Here is a 16,181-nt window from a genome sequence, read left to right as displayed (position 1 = left end):
TAACATGCACAAGCCTATGAAGCACAGACAAGACAGCATTCTGTTCTGTAGGAATAATAACCCACTGTCTGAAATTGATGTAAGATTCCTGTGATATGTTGGCCTGTCCAGTGGTGCCTCAGACAACATCAGTTTATCACATGCGACAGAGGTTCAAAATCTTCCTCACTTCATTTCATTCCATTTCTGATTGTATCAGATAAGGTTTTTGTAGCAGCAGGTCTACAGGGGTAGCTTCTGTGAGAAGGTGCTAGAAGCTTCTCTCATGCCAGCTGGCTTCAAGGCTTTGCTGGCCATTGCTGGCCAAGGTGAAGCACATCTGTGGTAGTTGTAGCACCTCTGTGAGAGCATATTTAAGAAGGGGAAAATGTTACTGCACAGGAGTAATTGCAGCCAGAGAGGGGAGTGAGAATATGTAAGAAACAACTCTGCACACACCCAGGTCAGTGCAGAAGAAGGGCAGGGGGTGCTGCAGGCTCTAGAGCAGAGATTCCTCTGCAGACCATGGTGCAGACCATGGTGAGGTAGGTTGTCCCCATGTGGCCCATGACAGTCCAGGATGGAGCAGACATCCACCTACAGACTGGGGAGGACCCCATGATGGGACATGGGGATGCCCAGAGGAGGCTGTGACCCTGTGGGAAGCCTGCGCCAGAGGAGGCTCCTAATAGGACCTGTGGTCCCATGGAGAGGAGCCTGCACTGAGGCAGGTTTGCTGCAGGACTTGTGACCTTGGGGGTGACCCACACTGGAGCAGTCTGTTCCTGAAAGACTGTGCCCCAAAGTGCCAAAGGAGATGACAACAGATTTTTCATTCCAAAATATTGTAACCTATACTTTTGTGTCTTCTGGTTTGCTCTGGCATTCTGCATAATTTTCTTGGGCACAAATCTTTCAAATGTCATTATGTACTTTTTTTGTGTGTGTGTGTGTGCAATGTTATGTGCAAAAATGTCTGAAAGTGATGCTGAAAATAGATATTGCAAGGGAATGATGCTGGAGTTCTTTTCCACCTGAGTAGAAGCACTTATTTGGTGAGACAAATGTAAGAATGGGACAGTCCAGTTTTGGTGTGGTAATAGGACTGAAATGTGATTCTTTCTCAATACAAATGAGCTACTAGTTGAAGAATGCAAGACAAAACGACTTCACTTCCCCATAGCTCAGACTTGCCATTCTCCAGAAATCTTTTAAGACCAATTTGGTAGAGAGGGTGTTTCTTTTAGTGACTTCAAAGCAAGTGCTATTGGATTCCTTTAAAGCCGTCAGTGGGTGGGTCTGCCTCACTGGATCACTCTACATGGTGAATACTGCACCAATACCAGTTCAGTGCTTCGCAGCCTATTCACATGCAAAGTGTAACTTTTAGTGCTGTTTAATTCCCCCAGTCAATAAAGGAACTTCTCCAGGTCTGTCCAAGTATATGCTTGTATGAAATACTTCAGTGGTTATAACTGTGTGGGAAAACTGACATTACTGTCCCTGTAAATCTAAACGAACTTATTTTCTAAACGTTTCATGCTGACATCGAATATGTGTATATTTTGGAAGACATTTTGGTGCAAATTCACAAATTTATTTGATGTAGACTCAAATCCACTTGAAAAGTTGATGGTGCTTATAGAAAAAATTGTCATCTTCACTAATTTTAAGTAAGTTCCTTATTTTCCTTTAAAATGTTCAAAAGGTGCTATCAACTGAACTCTTAACAGTTTTTACCTTTATTAAATTCTGTAAGAATATGTAAAAGGGGGATTTATTCAAACTACTTCCAATGAGTCTCTAGTTTATGATAAAACCTAGAATCATATAATTTGAGCTTCATCTACATTCTAAATGCTGTGAGCAATTGCTTTCCCATATTGCAAAACCTGCTGTCAAGACTGAAGAGGCTGCAGCAAAGAACCGTATAAGTGCTTAGGACTGTGAGAATATGAGTTATGAAGACAGATTACACAGACCTAGCTACAGGCCATAGTATATTAGACAGCACAGATAAATTGAGGCTAAGAGGGCATCTCGCAGTGGGATGAAATATACTGAAGGAATACTATAGATTGATACCTCTCTGTTGTTTAAGACTAGTTGCTTCAAAAATGTGAGGTCACACATACCATAAAGTTGACAAGTACACTTGGAAACTAGTAGACAGGCCATTGAAGTGGAAGATTTGTGTTCAAATAAGGGGAGACTATGTAGCAAACTACGCATCAGAATTAAATAAAAATTGTTTCAATAGGAATTTGGATTAAACAAACTGAAAAAGAGAAAGAAAAACATGGTTTCAGGTGAAGAAAGGTGAAAGCAACAGAACAAAAAATACCTAAACAGAACCCCTCTTTTATGAAAATATATTTACTTTCCCACTAATAGAGATCTCCCTTTCACCTTGCTTTGCAGTACTTGTACAGTTTCTGTTTAATTGTTTAATCAATTTAGATGTGTTTTCTGCTGTTAAAGCTTAGGGCTCTTGTAAATTATGTAGCACAACTCAAAAGGATTGTGGGTTACAAATTAAGTATTTTTATTTTTAATTTACTAGTATGCAGTAGTAGCATGTACAAACATCTTAGACACAAATTAAACTGTACCCTTTATCTGTCTACTAAGGTTAGGTTAGGTATCTGCAAGTAGAAGACTTCATCTTCCCCATTTGGTGTGTTAGAGAATTTAAAATTATAGTAATTTGTAGAAAAAGCTGATTCTATTATGTTGCAATATTTTTTTCTATATCCCACTGACACTGTTAAAATGAGCATTGAATCTTAACCTCCTGCTGTACCAATTTCTGTGTGGTTTCAAAAAGTTTCATCTCATCAGTAGTAGTCCTGGTGCTGAGCTAAAAGGCAGCTGCTTCTTACCAATACAGTGCAATTTCCTTTCTTGAAAGGTGTACAGCAATAGGAATGGCTTATGCTGTTTCTGTAACCACACTCTGCATTAGCAGGGTAAGAAATACCCCTGGTGTTATGTCTTACATGGTTCTTACCTCCTAGCATGGAAGCTGGGAGGTGCCAGCAAGAGGTGTACTTCAGTTTCTCCACTCCTAGTGTGGTAGGTTATAATGCATTAGCCAGTAGCTGGATGCCCACCCAGCTGCTCACTCACTCCGTCTGCTCAACAGGAGAAAGGGAGAAAATGAGCTGAAAACACTCATGGGTGGACCTAAAGACAGAGATTGCTTTCCAGTTACTATCATGGCCAAAACAGACTTGACCTGAGGAAAATTAATTTGATTTACTGGCAATTACAATAGATTAGGGTAGTGAGAAACAAATACAAAACTGAAAACACAACCTACTCCCTCCCCACCCTTTTCCAGGCTCAGTTTCATTTCTTTGTTCTCAATTTCTCCACCTCTTTTCCCTCCCCACCCTGAATAGTGCAGGAGGCTGGGGAACAGGGGTTACAGTCAATCTATGGCATTGGTATCTGCAGGGCTGTATGCCTCACTAGTTTTCCTGACTTGTCACACTGCTATGCAGCATTTTTCCCTTTCTTAAGCATTTTTTTCCCAGAGATGCTACCATCTGCAGGGCTCATCTGTGCCCTGCAGTGGGTCCATTGGAGCCATCTGGGACCTGCCACATCCAACATGGGACAGCCCCAATCATTTCTCACATACGCCACCCTTGCCAGCGCTGGGGGATCTGCACTCAGTACCCTGAGATATGTTAGATATATTAGTTTTTCCATAGTATCACTGAAAGAAAAGAATGGCCCATCTGTTTCCAGTCTGATGTAATCCAAAGGTTCAACAGCATTTCCATCTCCTGGATGTACTACCTGATAATGTACATGCAGTTGTGTTCCCACTGCCTTCATTTTTGTTGAGCAATCTTCAAATGTATTTTTGACAATTTCAACTTCTTTTATGCAGTCTATTTTCTGAGACAGTCCTTTACTTCCTTTAGGATTCAACCATAGTTGAAATTTGGATGTAAATTAACCTAAAAATAAATCCTTTTCTCTGTCAAAACAGTCTTTTAAAAAGTTAAATGATTCTTAAAGACTTTAGTTTTGAATACTCATTAAAGAAAACATTGCTTCTACTTTTCTCATTTCATTAGAGAGGTGACCCTCGTCGATCTGGCTTTTTTTAAAAAAATTAGTTGCTTAAGCACTGCCAGATATCTAATTAAGTTCCCCATTATTATAAATATTCTATCCTCAGATGGCTTCTTATATTAGTAAATAGTTCTCACAAGGTCATTGGTTCCACCTGGCACATAAACTTTTCCCCGTTTTTTGAAGCAGTAATAACAGGAAATGGAAGTATTACACTGCGCTCTTGCACTTTAATTGAAAATATAAAATCTATTTAAGTACCTTGAATAAAGCCATAGTGATCACACTGAACATGTGATCATCTGAACAGTATGATTGCACTGGAGAATAGTTCTGCTGACTGTTTACCTAAGACACATTGTTACAGCTGTCCCAAAATACGCCCATAAAGGAAAATATGTTTCCCACCTTTAAGAATGCAAACCTCAAGATACACTACCAAAAAAGTAGAATCTTTCATACTGATGTTATAAAGTCAAAGTTTGCCACTGGTCTTGTAATGCAACCTTCTTATCCTATCATATTCCATTAAGATGCTGTACCTGTGTTTTTCCAAGAAGCATTTCATTTCTTTTGGCTAAGCTTGGAGTGCAAAGCACAGCAGCTGTGCGCCAAAGATAGTAGAATTACAGGTTTGTGTTTTGCAAATATGGAAAAAGAAGTTCAGCCAAAGATATTTCTTTCCGTTACTTTAGAACTTGCTACTCTAGTAACAGGAGCAGCCACCCAGTTTCTATTCTGGGTTTTTTTTTTTTTTCTTTTCCCTAGGATATGTAAATACTGAACCAAATAGAGAGACTCTCTCTACATGCCCAGCATTCTCCTCATTTGTATATCCTCTAATATGAATATCAGTTCCATTGTTCATCTCTTGGTACTATATTAATACTTGCATTTCCACTTACATTTGCAACACCTTCATCTCAATGGCCAATCGTGTCTGAAGAGTAGCCTTTTTCCTGCCAAAAGTTGTAAATGAAGCAATCTCTGCTCCAGAAAAGTAATTGTCTTTTTTTTTTTTTTTCTGTTTCTACAAGTTTATTCTCTTTTGCTTGTATATAGGATGTGATTTGAGACCAAAAAAGAATATATAAGGATGATAGAGCTAGAAACAAATCATTAAAGCATTCGAGCAAATATGAAAAATATAGCTTGGGGAGTACCTCTTTTGAACTATCATCAAGCTTTTTAACAGGGGAGAGGGAGTGAGAAATGCTGAAAGTTTGTTTAGGAAAAATACTGCAAAGACAGCTTTCCAAATTATTCTTGTGTGACTGTGACAAATGGTAAGCTTTTTACTCTATTGCAATATGGAAATTTGCAATTGCATCAACATAGCATCTAGGGAAAATTACGTACCATGTCATCCATACGTGTCCACTATCAGTTCCTTGGATGGGTTGATATTTAGAGTTTTAAATATCGTCTGAATTTTCAAAGAAGGCATGACTCAAGCGTATAGGTTATGTATGAAACAGAATTCTCAAACTGTTGTTTTCTCAAATGTGTACATTTAGTATAAAAGGAAGGAGCCAAAATTCTCCAGCTTGGCTGCCTAAGAACATGCTGTGATTTCCAAAACTGTCTAATTTCAGCCTAGCTTTTTATGGTTCCCACTGAGTCTGAAGGTTTCTCTTCACTGCACTGGGATTTCTCTTCACTTTCCACCAGTGCTTTTCAAATTTGAATGTATTTTGTGTGAGGATGGAGAAAGAGAGAACTGGTGAATCCACAAGCGGCATTGCCTCCTACATGTAGAGAGTGAACTTTTTTGAGAGCTGGATGCCTCTGTGGCATTGAAAGGAAGGACTGAGCCTCATCAGGGATACTGTTGTGCCAGGAGAGCTGGGTAGTACCCCCTCCTTGGCCACACTAATGCGGGTGAAGATGAGGAGGATCTGTCTGAGTGCTGCAGCTCAGATAACCTCCTGCTCCCTATCTGGGATGTGAAGGCTCCTTCAATTCTATAAAACACCAGCTTTCTCCGTTCCAGATATTTATTTACACTCAAGCACATTGTACTGTCTCTGTGCTCTTTAGAAGACTCTGTCAGGAGAGAAAAGTACTCCAGACCTTCCCAGTAATTGAGAGCTAGTGAGTGTCTATGGCTTGACTAGCATTTTGACGTGCTTAATGGCCAAGAAGAGAACTTGTGGTAATGGGTCCCAAGCTAGGCATACATTTTTCAGCTGAGTACAGTCTGTGGAATGAAATCAAGCCTCTGTGTGAAAACTGATGATTTTTCCCTGAAGTGACAAACTTAAATGGAATACATCTGAGCAATGATGAGAGCTGTGACTGAAAATGTTGCTCAGTACCCTAAAATATAGGTCTTCTATGCAACAGATGACATGCCGCATGTGTTGTTTTCCCTATGAATTATGTAGTTACATGTATATTGAAGCTCTTCCTATAGCCTCTTCTGTAATTCTTGACTTTCTTCCAGTCAAGAGCCCAAGTCTCATTTGAGTCAGAATAACTTGTTTAAATGGAAAAAAGACTACATTTGTTTTGAATATGAACATAATTTTGGTTGTTCCCTGGTAAAATATTGTGGTTAAAAAACCCCAAAACAACAAACCAACCACAACCAGCAAAGCACCTACATTACAGTTTCCTTTGCAAAGCCTAAGGAGCCCCTGGCTGGAAGGCAGAATTTAGGATCCTGGTTTATAAATTGCTATGGCTAAGACAATAATACTTCATCCTCTGCTATCACATAACAGAGACAAATCAGATAACGCTGCTAAAAATCTCCTTTCTGCAGCTTAAAATGAGCGAAAAGCAGAAATTGGAATCCCAAAATCATTCTTAGTGGCAATATAAACTAGACAAGAACCTCCTACTAAGGTGAATATAATTGCATTTTGATTTCAAATGCTCCTAAATTTGCCGTTCCTAGAAAAATTAAACAATAGGTTTCACCTAAAGCTATTTTTAGGTCTACAGGTGTATTTTGGTGATGGTAGCGACTGCTGATACATCAAAGGTAATTTTTGATGGAGAGATACTGGGGGAGAGCACCAAGTTGTATATATTATCACATTTGATGATGAGCAGCTGTAAGCAGAAACTAACATAAATTAGATGTGTATCACATTTTTCTGCACCCTGGGGAAGTGCAGAACAAAGTCATGCAGTGATTACACTTCCACCAGCATGCCATTAACAACTCCAGATGGCAGCACTTTAACTGCAAACATTTCCAGGTGTAATGAGAAGGCTAAAAATAACTAAATAGCAAGGCATGACCCAGTGACAGTCTAATTTGTGAAAGAAATGAAGAGGCAACAGGACTGTTTAGGCGTGTGAGAGAAATGGCTTAAGCCATGAACAAATTCATGTAAATATAATCTTTTCTTAAGGAAGGGCATGTGCTCAATCTGTCTTTCTACGTAATTGATAATGAAGATGGAAAGTGTGTGCTCATTCATGTGCTAGCTTATATGTATAACCTTGTAGGAAACCACTAAGTACCTCTCAAAAGAAGATAACTTTATTCATTTAAGACATGCTGTCAACCTGATAGAAAAACAAAGGAATTTTTGTGTGTACCTTTCAGCAGTCTTGTTCTCTGGTTGATTGGTTATTTATTTTAAGGAAAGATACTGGAATTTCAATATATGCATGAAGAAGCAAGGATATTATCCTTGTTTTGCTTAGTGCCCACATAGTGCCTTTGGAATAATTATTATTCATTTAAGACTGAATTTTACAAGATTATTTTATCTACTCTGTCATTTAAGTGCCAATAATACTGTACCTGTGAGCATGAAGTGGATAGACTGCTGTTGGTTTTACATAAAAGAAGTGTTTTCCTGTCACATACATTTTATATCATGTTCAGAAAAGTTACCAAGGTCTAGAACAGAGGTGAGGGTGCAGAGTGCTTCCAGTGCAGAACTGAATGATATATGTAAAACTCTTTCAGTGAGAAACTGTTACCATTTATATGAAGTTTGGGTAAATCAAGCAGAAGTAACTGCTTCCCAGCTGTCCTTCACCAGTGGATGTGGCTGTATGGTGAAGAGCCCCTTTTGAGGAAGAAGTAGTATCTTGAAAACAGTCCTATTTTCTCTAATAGTCTGTAAGTTTCCAGTCTATTTTCTCACTTACGTAAACCTGTACAGACTCAGATGGACAGATTTCTTTTTACTGCAGCTGATAAAACTTGAAACTTGGGTGTCTTTAAATTGTCAGTGGTGACTTGAGTAGTATATTTCAGTTCAGAGCTGTTTGTTGTCTACAAGGAACATACTTGCACATTATAATGGAAATAATCTTGAATGTCTCTGGGAACAAACACAGGGAGAAGTTATCATTATTGCAGGAACACTGAAGGTGTTTCAGATGAGTCTGGTGAAACTACAGCTAGCTCCTGAACCGTGTATTGTCAGTTGCCCCCAGTATTTTCCCAAAAGCTGTGCTGCAGTCCTGTGTCTTGTGAATTTTTCCTTCATCATTTTGCTTACATTGCTTCTTGCTGTTGCTCTCGTCCCTTCCTCTAGCACATGTCCTAGAAGGAGGGTCACTCCTCTTCCCTTTCTAGGACTAGGACTAGACCTAAAGGATGTAATTTCCCTCCCCAGGCTGAAGGGATCAGTTCCCCCTGTTGCCTTCCTACCACCCTTGTCACCCCTTGAACTAGATGACAGGAAGGACAGCATGTTTATGATAAAATTACCAATATGTCTCATGGTCAGCATCTCCATGTTGGCTGAGAGAAGGAAGAGAAACGTGTCTATAAACAACCTGAGGTGTGTGAGATTAACTTTAGGGGACAATGGGGAACAGTCATTGTAAAACATTCAAAAGATGAGTTTAGCAGTTTACTTTCCTTGTTCATCTCTAGATCACAGGTTTCAAAATAGGCAGGCAGAAGGCATGTCATTCATGTTACCACCACTCCAAAAAGAATGAAAAAAAATCTCATTAAAAAGGTGGGTTTCTGTCCTGAACACTGGCATGGTAGGAAAGTGTCTTTTTCTGCTGGTAAAAACACCTTACACAAAAAAATCCAGTCTTGCAAGGCCTATATACATCCTCTGCCTGGGGCATGAGGATGTCATGAACTCTCTCTCATTTCTGCACAAAATTAGTAAAACCTTGCTAAATTATGCAAAGTTTTGGGCTTATGAGTCTTATGGTTCAGACTCAAAAGATAAATCAGGCAAACGCCAACACTTTGGCTGCTTATCCGAATTAGCCCTCATACCTTCTGAAATTTGTTCATGGCTCATTTTCCCAAGGAAGAAAGAGAAGTTAATGAGAAACTTACTTATATTAATCTCACTTGAAGCTTGACATATTTGGATAGTCAATATAATTTTAAAGATGCAATGGTTCAAGCACGCTGTTGTGATAGGCAAATATTTGTATATAATCATATCATTAGATTAAGGAGTTTATTATTCTAGTATGTTCTGCCTTTTGTGATGTAATAATTTTTTTAATATCCCAAAGCAAAATCAAAAACTATTAATTTTAAAGGTTCATTCTAGGAATGAATGTTCCAGTACCAGAAAACATCATTTGAGATTTATTTGTTGTAAATAACTTGTATCTTTACTGGATATTGAATATCTTCATCTCTGCAGAGATATTTCTATTTGGAGTTCCAGCCATGCCTGCCTTCCCTTTCAAAGTCACAAGCCTAAATATAGGAAGATGTTTACCATTTTCCATTTAGAAATTAGTATTCCAGTCCCTCTGCAATGCATATAAAATGCTCGTTATGCTGGAATTTCACTAAAGTAGAAACAATTGTACCAAGGGAAAAATTTCACTGAATCAGGTTTGAAGTGCATGCCACAGGGATAGGGGTGTCATCTTCTTTTCTTAGACACAGTCACTCTTCTTATATCAACACCAATTATGAGAAAAGGTTCAAAGCTTGCCTGAGAGTTTGTTCATATTCAAGCCTGCTGAGAAAAACCTGTTCCTTTCTCTCAGCAGACTTTCTTTTCACACTAGAACTCTCTTTCTTTTTCGAATCTATGTAAAATATACAGATATTATCTCTTTTTGGCCAAGGGCTTGGCAAAGACACAAGTTCTGATTAGTTCTGAATGTATTTTTGAGGTATCCCTCTGAAAATAGCTTTCTGTGTCTTTTCAATTAGGCTGTAGACTCTGGAGATTGTGCACTGCCATGCAAAATTTTGGATGGGTAACAAGTAGTTACTTGTGCACTTAATGTGCATAAGAATCCAGGGAAAAGCTCTTACATGAGATAACTTATCTCTAGAAAACATGGGAGTGGATTAAAAATTTGCTCTGAGTATCTGAGTAAGAACTAACATTGCTGGGACTACCTTAACCTCTAATCTCCCATCCTCACTGATAAAAGTGTTTAGGAGTACGTCTGCATTTAGGGCTGCTTTGATTCAGGTCACTTAAATTTACGGATTATAATGCGCAGCAGGTTACATTGAAGAGAAATAAGTCAAATTGTCAACACAGGCATGTATTTTCTGGCTGTACAATGGTAATCTGTTTCTGCAGGAAACCAAGTTTGTTTCTGTCACAGCACGAGTAGTCTCAATCAGTAGATTTGTTTCTTGATGACTTCAGTTAATCTCAGATGCTTTTTTTGTGCTACTTCACCTTGAGTTCAGCCTTTTAGGAAATTCCCAATAACCTTCTGGGATAAGGGCTAGCCCACATTAATTAACAGCTGCCTAATTTTGTGCATTGCTGTGAAACTGTGTGTCTGGGAACCTTCCTGGGAACCTCAGAAGGAGAGAAGCCTGTGAAAAACTATTGTGGTGCACTACTATGTTATAGTTGGGCGAAAGTATATGAAAAGTAGGGCACTTGAGTGTGGAAAACTTTTTTGTTTTTGCAAAATTCACTCAGACCTTTAGCAATCAGAAAAGGTTCTTAAAATAGTCATTTGTTTTGTTTCTAATTCGGTAGTTCTAATATAAAATGAGTGTAACTGTCCTGGGTTCAGCCTTAAACCACCACAGTAACAAACCAAACCAAACTGAAAAAGTGCTGTCCTCCTCCACTTCTGAATTCTGTACTGGTATCAATCTACATTATTCTACAGCTCTAGTGTTTGGCAGAATTACAAGGTGACACACCTATCTGCAAAATATGCCCACAGCTTTATAGCTTTTATATATATATATATATATATATAAAATATAGTATATTTTAGGAAAAAAAAAACACCCCACCCAATAAAACCCAAACAAAACCCCAAACCAAACCAACAAACCAACAACCAAACCCTGAATGCTCTGAATTTCCATTAGGTTTACAAGAAAAACATATTAGTTACTAGGGGGTTGAGAGGAAGAGTGAATTGAATGCAGTTCAGCTGTCTTCAAAAGAAGTTGGATAGACTGAACTTTTAACAGCAGAATACAAATTTCATTGAGGAATGGGAGAATATCTTCCCCCTTTTGTGTTGCTTGTAAATTCTCTTACTGCACATAGGGAAACACTGACTCCCTTGCTTGACACTATTACTGCATTAGATTTCATACTTACTAAAATGATTTCAAAGGACACAACGATAGGGGCTATGTTCAAGGTCCAGTAGAAGTCTGGCTGAAAAAATAAATGCAAAATTAACATTAAAGTTCCTTAAGACATCAGTGTTTTTTTGATTTTTTTCCTATTTTCTTCTTACTCCTTCTAAGACAGGAAACTCACTGGTTTCTTCAGAATCTGGCAGTTGGATAAATTTCTATCTTGTGATAGAGCCAACATGGCTCTCTCTGTAGATCCACTGCTGTTGCATCATGCCACTGCGGTGGACATTGTAATAACCTGCAGCAGAACTTAAGTCTGCAGCAATTCAATACCTTCACACTTCACAGGGAAACCAAGTTAAAAAGTAAACTTTGCAAACCTGAAGAAGCCAAGCCAGAGCCAGAACTGAACCTGTGCCAGAGAGCATGTACTACAGATGAGTGTTACCTGGCAATGAAGTTTGGATTTTGTAAAGGACTATGTGTGTGAAAGCTTGAAAATCTTGAGTTTAGACTTGCATGTAGGAAGGACAAAGTGTTTTCTTTCAAGCTCACAGAGCTTGAGGAGAGGTACAAGATGGATAAAAGAGACCCTCTGGATCAGAAGAGTAACAATTCAGACAGATTAGGGTCCAAAATACAGAAGTAATTTTGAAAAGCTCAACAAATCAGAAGATAATTGTCCCTAAAGGAACATGGTTCGTTATAATGCTAAAAGTCCCACCCCCTGAGATAAAAGACCCTAAACTCATCAAACATGCATAGTGAAATACACATACTGTGTCTTTAAACAGAAGCAAGAGACTGTGAGAGCCAATGACTATAGATACAGACTGTTACATGTACAAAAACACTGATTTTCACTATTTGAAATGGATAAAGTGGCTAGCTGGCAGACTGAAGGTATGCTAGCTTTGTGGAGTCACCACCTAGCACCCATCTCTGCACAGACATGAAATAAATATTTTGATTGTGTGTTAATTGTCTCTCTGCACACCAGGTGAAGAACCCTGATGTTGGGACAACATAGGGACCCATCCCTGGCAGTGTTCAAGGCCAGGTTGGATGGGGCTTTGAGCAACTGGTCTAGTGAAAGATGTCCCTGCCTGTGGGAGAGGAGTTGAACTAGATGAGCTTCAAAAGTCCCTTCCAAACAAACCATTCTGTGATTCTCTGGTTCTATGATTTTGGTTAGGGAGCTGGGCTTTGCTGCTGTGGTGCCAGGAAAAGGATATTCCTGGAGGTCTTAGGGGTGCTGCTCTTAAAGTCTCCTCTGCCTTTCTGCCCGCCCTTCCCCAGCACTAGCTGCTTTCCTATGCATGACTTCCTCATATTCAACAGCCAGCCCATAAGGCCGTGTGTTTTGCTGGCTGTAGCAATCTGCTGCCTCAGATACATTACACACTAGAAGCATTTTCCTCATGACTGAAGCTGGCCCTGTCATCAGCACAGTAGTTAGAAAGGAAGTCTGTGCAAAAGAGAAAACATTAAATCAGCCTTACTCAATACCTTACTCTTCAAAACAGCCCAAATGTTCACCAACAAATCTTATTTGGAGATACAGTTTCGCGTCAGTGAGCATCAAAGCAGCAAAAGCTCAACTGTGGAGAAAGCCAGATTATACTTTACTATCTAATCCTTGGCCTAAAGCTACATAAATAATCTCCTATGCTGTTGGGCCCTGGGGGCACCACCATGTTTGCCTGTCCCTGCCCAACCTTGTTGAGGCTCCCCGTCCGCTGCCTATATCTCAGGACCCCACATCAGCCCCCGGGGCCATCAGCTCCTGTTGTGGGAATGTGGGGAGGGACGTGGCGGGGAGCTGGTCTACAGCTACCCACAGCCCTGCCTGGTCATCAGCCCTGACAAGCCAGGCCCACGTGGGTTCACATCCCAGCCCAGCCTCAGCCCATTCCTGTCCCTGTCCTCAGAGAGGTGCCAGATGCTGAGGGCTGGGGCTGCCCTGATGCCCTCTGCTGCTCTGCTCCTGGCTGGGACAGGCACTGGCTAACAGCCCTGTGCCCCCAGCATAGAATCACAGAATGGTTGTGTTGGAAAGGACCTTAAGATCATCCAGTTCCAACCCCCCTGCCATGCGCAGGCACACCTCACACTAAACCATGTCACCCAAGGCCTCGTCCAACCTGGCCTTGAACACCGCCAGGGATGGAGCATTCACAACTTCCTTGGGCAACCCATTCCAGTGCCTCACCACCCTTACAGTAAAGAACTTCTTCCTTATACCTAACCTGAGCTTCCCCTGTTTAAGTTTAAACCCATTACCCCTTGTCCTATCACTACAGTCCCTAATGAAGAGTTCCTCTCCAGCATCCTTGTAGGCCCCTTTCAGATACTGGAAGGGAGCCACCTGCGGAGCCCCCAGTGTCCTGGCCTAGAGGGAGCCCCCGGTACCCATGTTTCCTGGGTTCAGCCTGGGGGAGAGGTGATGGCAGGTGTCTGCAAACAGGCAAAGACTGCAGTTGTCCTAGCTGATACACATTCAGGAAACTTATGGTGCTTCTGACCCACCAGGCTTCTGCTGCTGGACCTGGATGGTGCCCATGTCATCTTTTCTTGAAAATGCTGGGAGTTGTTTTTCAGCACAAATGCAAGCAATATAGAAACTAAGGCCAGTGCTCTTCCTCCATGTGTCCAGTGGTTGCTTTTTCATTCCTTACATATTTACTTCCACTGGGTTTTGGTTTCAGCCTGATGTTCCTCCCTTTAAACTGCTATGTTGCTTAGGGATTTCAGTATCAGTTTATCATTGTTTTGTCTGAATAAATCCATCTGAGAGCCACCACCTGTCAGGACATCTCCAAGGCAGGACTTCTCTTTCTAGGGTGGTCATTAAAGACGCCAAGATTTCTCTGTCAGGTTCTGCCTTGCATTTCTGGTGATCTGGCCATTGAGAAAAAACAAAAGAGGAACTTGCCCATTATATCTGCTAAGCAGTGCATCTCTCTGTTGAGATGTTTCTAGGGGTGTGTTTGTTTTGTCACAGTTTGTGCCTTCACAGAGCGATGGCGCAAATGGATGGTGCTTAAGGGTAACCAGACTGGATTGGAATGGAGTTACTGAGCTATAAAAAGCAGTAAAATGACATTGATTAAATTAACCTGAGGTGGGCTCTGTGCTGATGATGCAGTGCCAGCTTCAGCTTCCAAGGTAGCCTAAATGTAGCTGCATGGCACTGCAATGTGGCATGTATGCTTGGTTGTAGACACTACCAGAAGGAGTGGCCTGTGAAGGCAGTGACCCACAGCCCTGCAGGGAGGTGGTCAGTGGCAGTGGGTCTTCAAGAGTCTGCAGTACCTGCAGCATCAGATCCGTTGAAAGTGCATGGGGTTTCCCAGGTTAAGAAATACTACAGTCAGCACTAGTAGCAGCAGAAAGTGTATTTTCAGCTTTTGTATTACTATGGTTGTATGACCGTTGTGATCATTGAAGTTTATGATGAGATTTACAACTTCTCACAGTGTGACCTGAGGTACTGAGAATGGGAAATGCATGGTTTCTAGGTGTCAGAGAAGAGGTGTTAACCAAGCTGTATGCTTGGCAATATTTTACATCAGTGAGAAGAGAGATAAAATAAAAACAAAAAGAAAAAAAAAGCTGTCCATAGAATTCAAGAATCACAGAATGGTTTGGGTTGGAAAGGACCTTAAGATCATCTAGTTCCAACCCCCTGATATGATAATTGTTTATTTTAGTGGATGACATGTTATGAAAAGTTATACCAGCAATTGGTGGCTTACATAATTCAAGGTGCTTGTAAAACTTACAGGAAATCCTTGCTTTGAAACTATAACTGGTCACATTCCCTATTCAGAATATTTTGTGTGATAAATTTTGGCATTTTCTTCTAACATGTTATCTCCAATTATAATTTTTTCATCATTCAATGAGGACCATATTAATGTCTGCGCAGAATTATATTTATGATTATAAACAATGTAATATTATTGTTTTTATATATGATAAACATATATATATGTTTATATATGGTGTTCCTCTGGCTTTAGAACGAGCTAGTTGATGAAACGTATACAGTTCCCGTTTGCTCTGAAACGTCATTTCACTGGTACTTTTAAGGCCCTTCTTGTGTGCACGTGCCTTGAAATCACCTTGAGTAATTCAAATTCTGGCAGAGAACAGCCTCTGCATCAACGATAATTCACAGCTTTTCCAAGCTCTTAAGGACTGCAGGGCTATAGATAAGTAAATTCAATAAAGTGAAACTCTCAGCACTGCCTCCTTTAAGTAATGGAATCACCACTCAACTTCCCAAGTTTGACACTTCTAGTTTTTCAGGACTTTGTTGAATTATATTCCCCAATTCTGGAGGAAAAATCTCATAAGAGACAACCTGTGTCTCCTGACCACTTACTGACCCGAAGGGGATGTGAGTCAGGTCTGACCAGTGCCTGGCAGCAGGAAGACTCGAAGGAAAATTTTAGGAAGGATAGGAGCTGAGGAACAATAACAACGCCAAAAGAGCAGAAGCTCCTGCAAAATGCAGATTTAAATGCATAAATGTAGTTGATCTTATCTGTGGCTACCTAGCCTCATTCCTGTACAATAGCAAAAGGCCGAGATGGCAAAATAATCTTGAAATCAGAATTGTAGG

The 16,181-nt window shown here is 40.2% G+C and overlaps 1 long non-coding RNA gene across 1 annotated transcript; it reads right to left on the bottom strand.

Annotated features, from left to right (window-relative positions):
• Window positions 1-7,888: 7,888 nt before the first annotated feature.
• Window positions 7,889-14,323, bottom strand: LOC133269807 (uncharacterized). Its single transcript, XR_009743552.1, has 3 exons — window positions 14,230-14,323; window positions 11,568-11,627; window positions 7,889-8,360 (listed from the first exon to the last, which is right to left on the bottom strand). It is a non-coding gene; the product is annotated as an uncharacterized LOC133269807 (long non-coding RNA).
• Window positions 14,324-16,181: the final 1,858 nt, after the last annotated feature.

This window comes from Pezoporus flaviventris, unplaced genomic scaffold, assembly GCF_033815535.1.
Source record: "Pezoporus flaviventris isolate CSIRO_AGI_PZ_B2104156 unplaced genomic scaffold, CSIRO_AGI_Pfla_v1 ptg000015l, whole genome shotgun sequence".
Taxonomy (NCBI): domain Eukaryota; kingdom Metazoa; phylum Chordata; class Aves; order Psittaciformes; family Psittacidae; genus Pezoporus; species Pezoporus flaviventris.
Note: the sequence above shows the minus strand (reverse complement) of the source record. Positions and strands in the feature narration are given on the sequence as shown.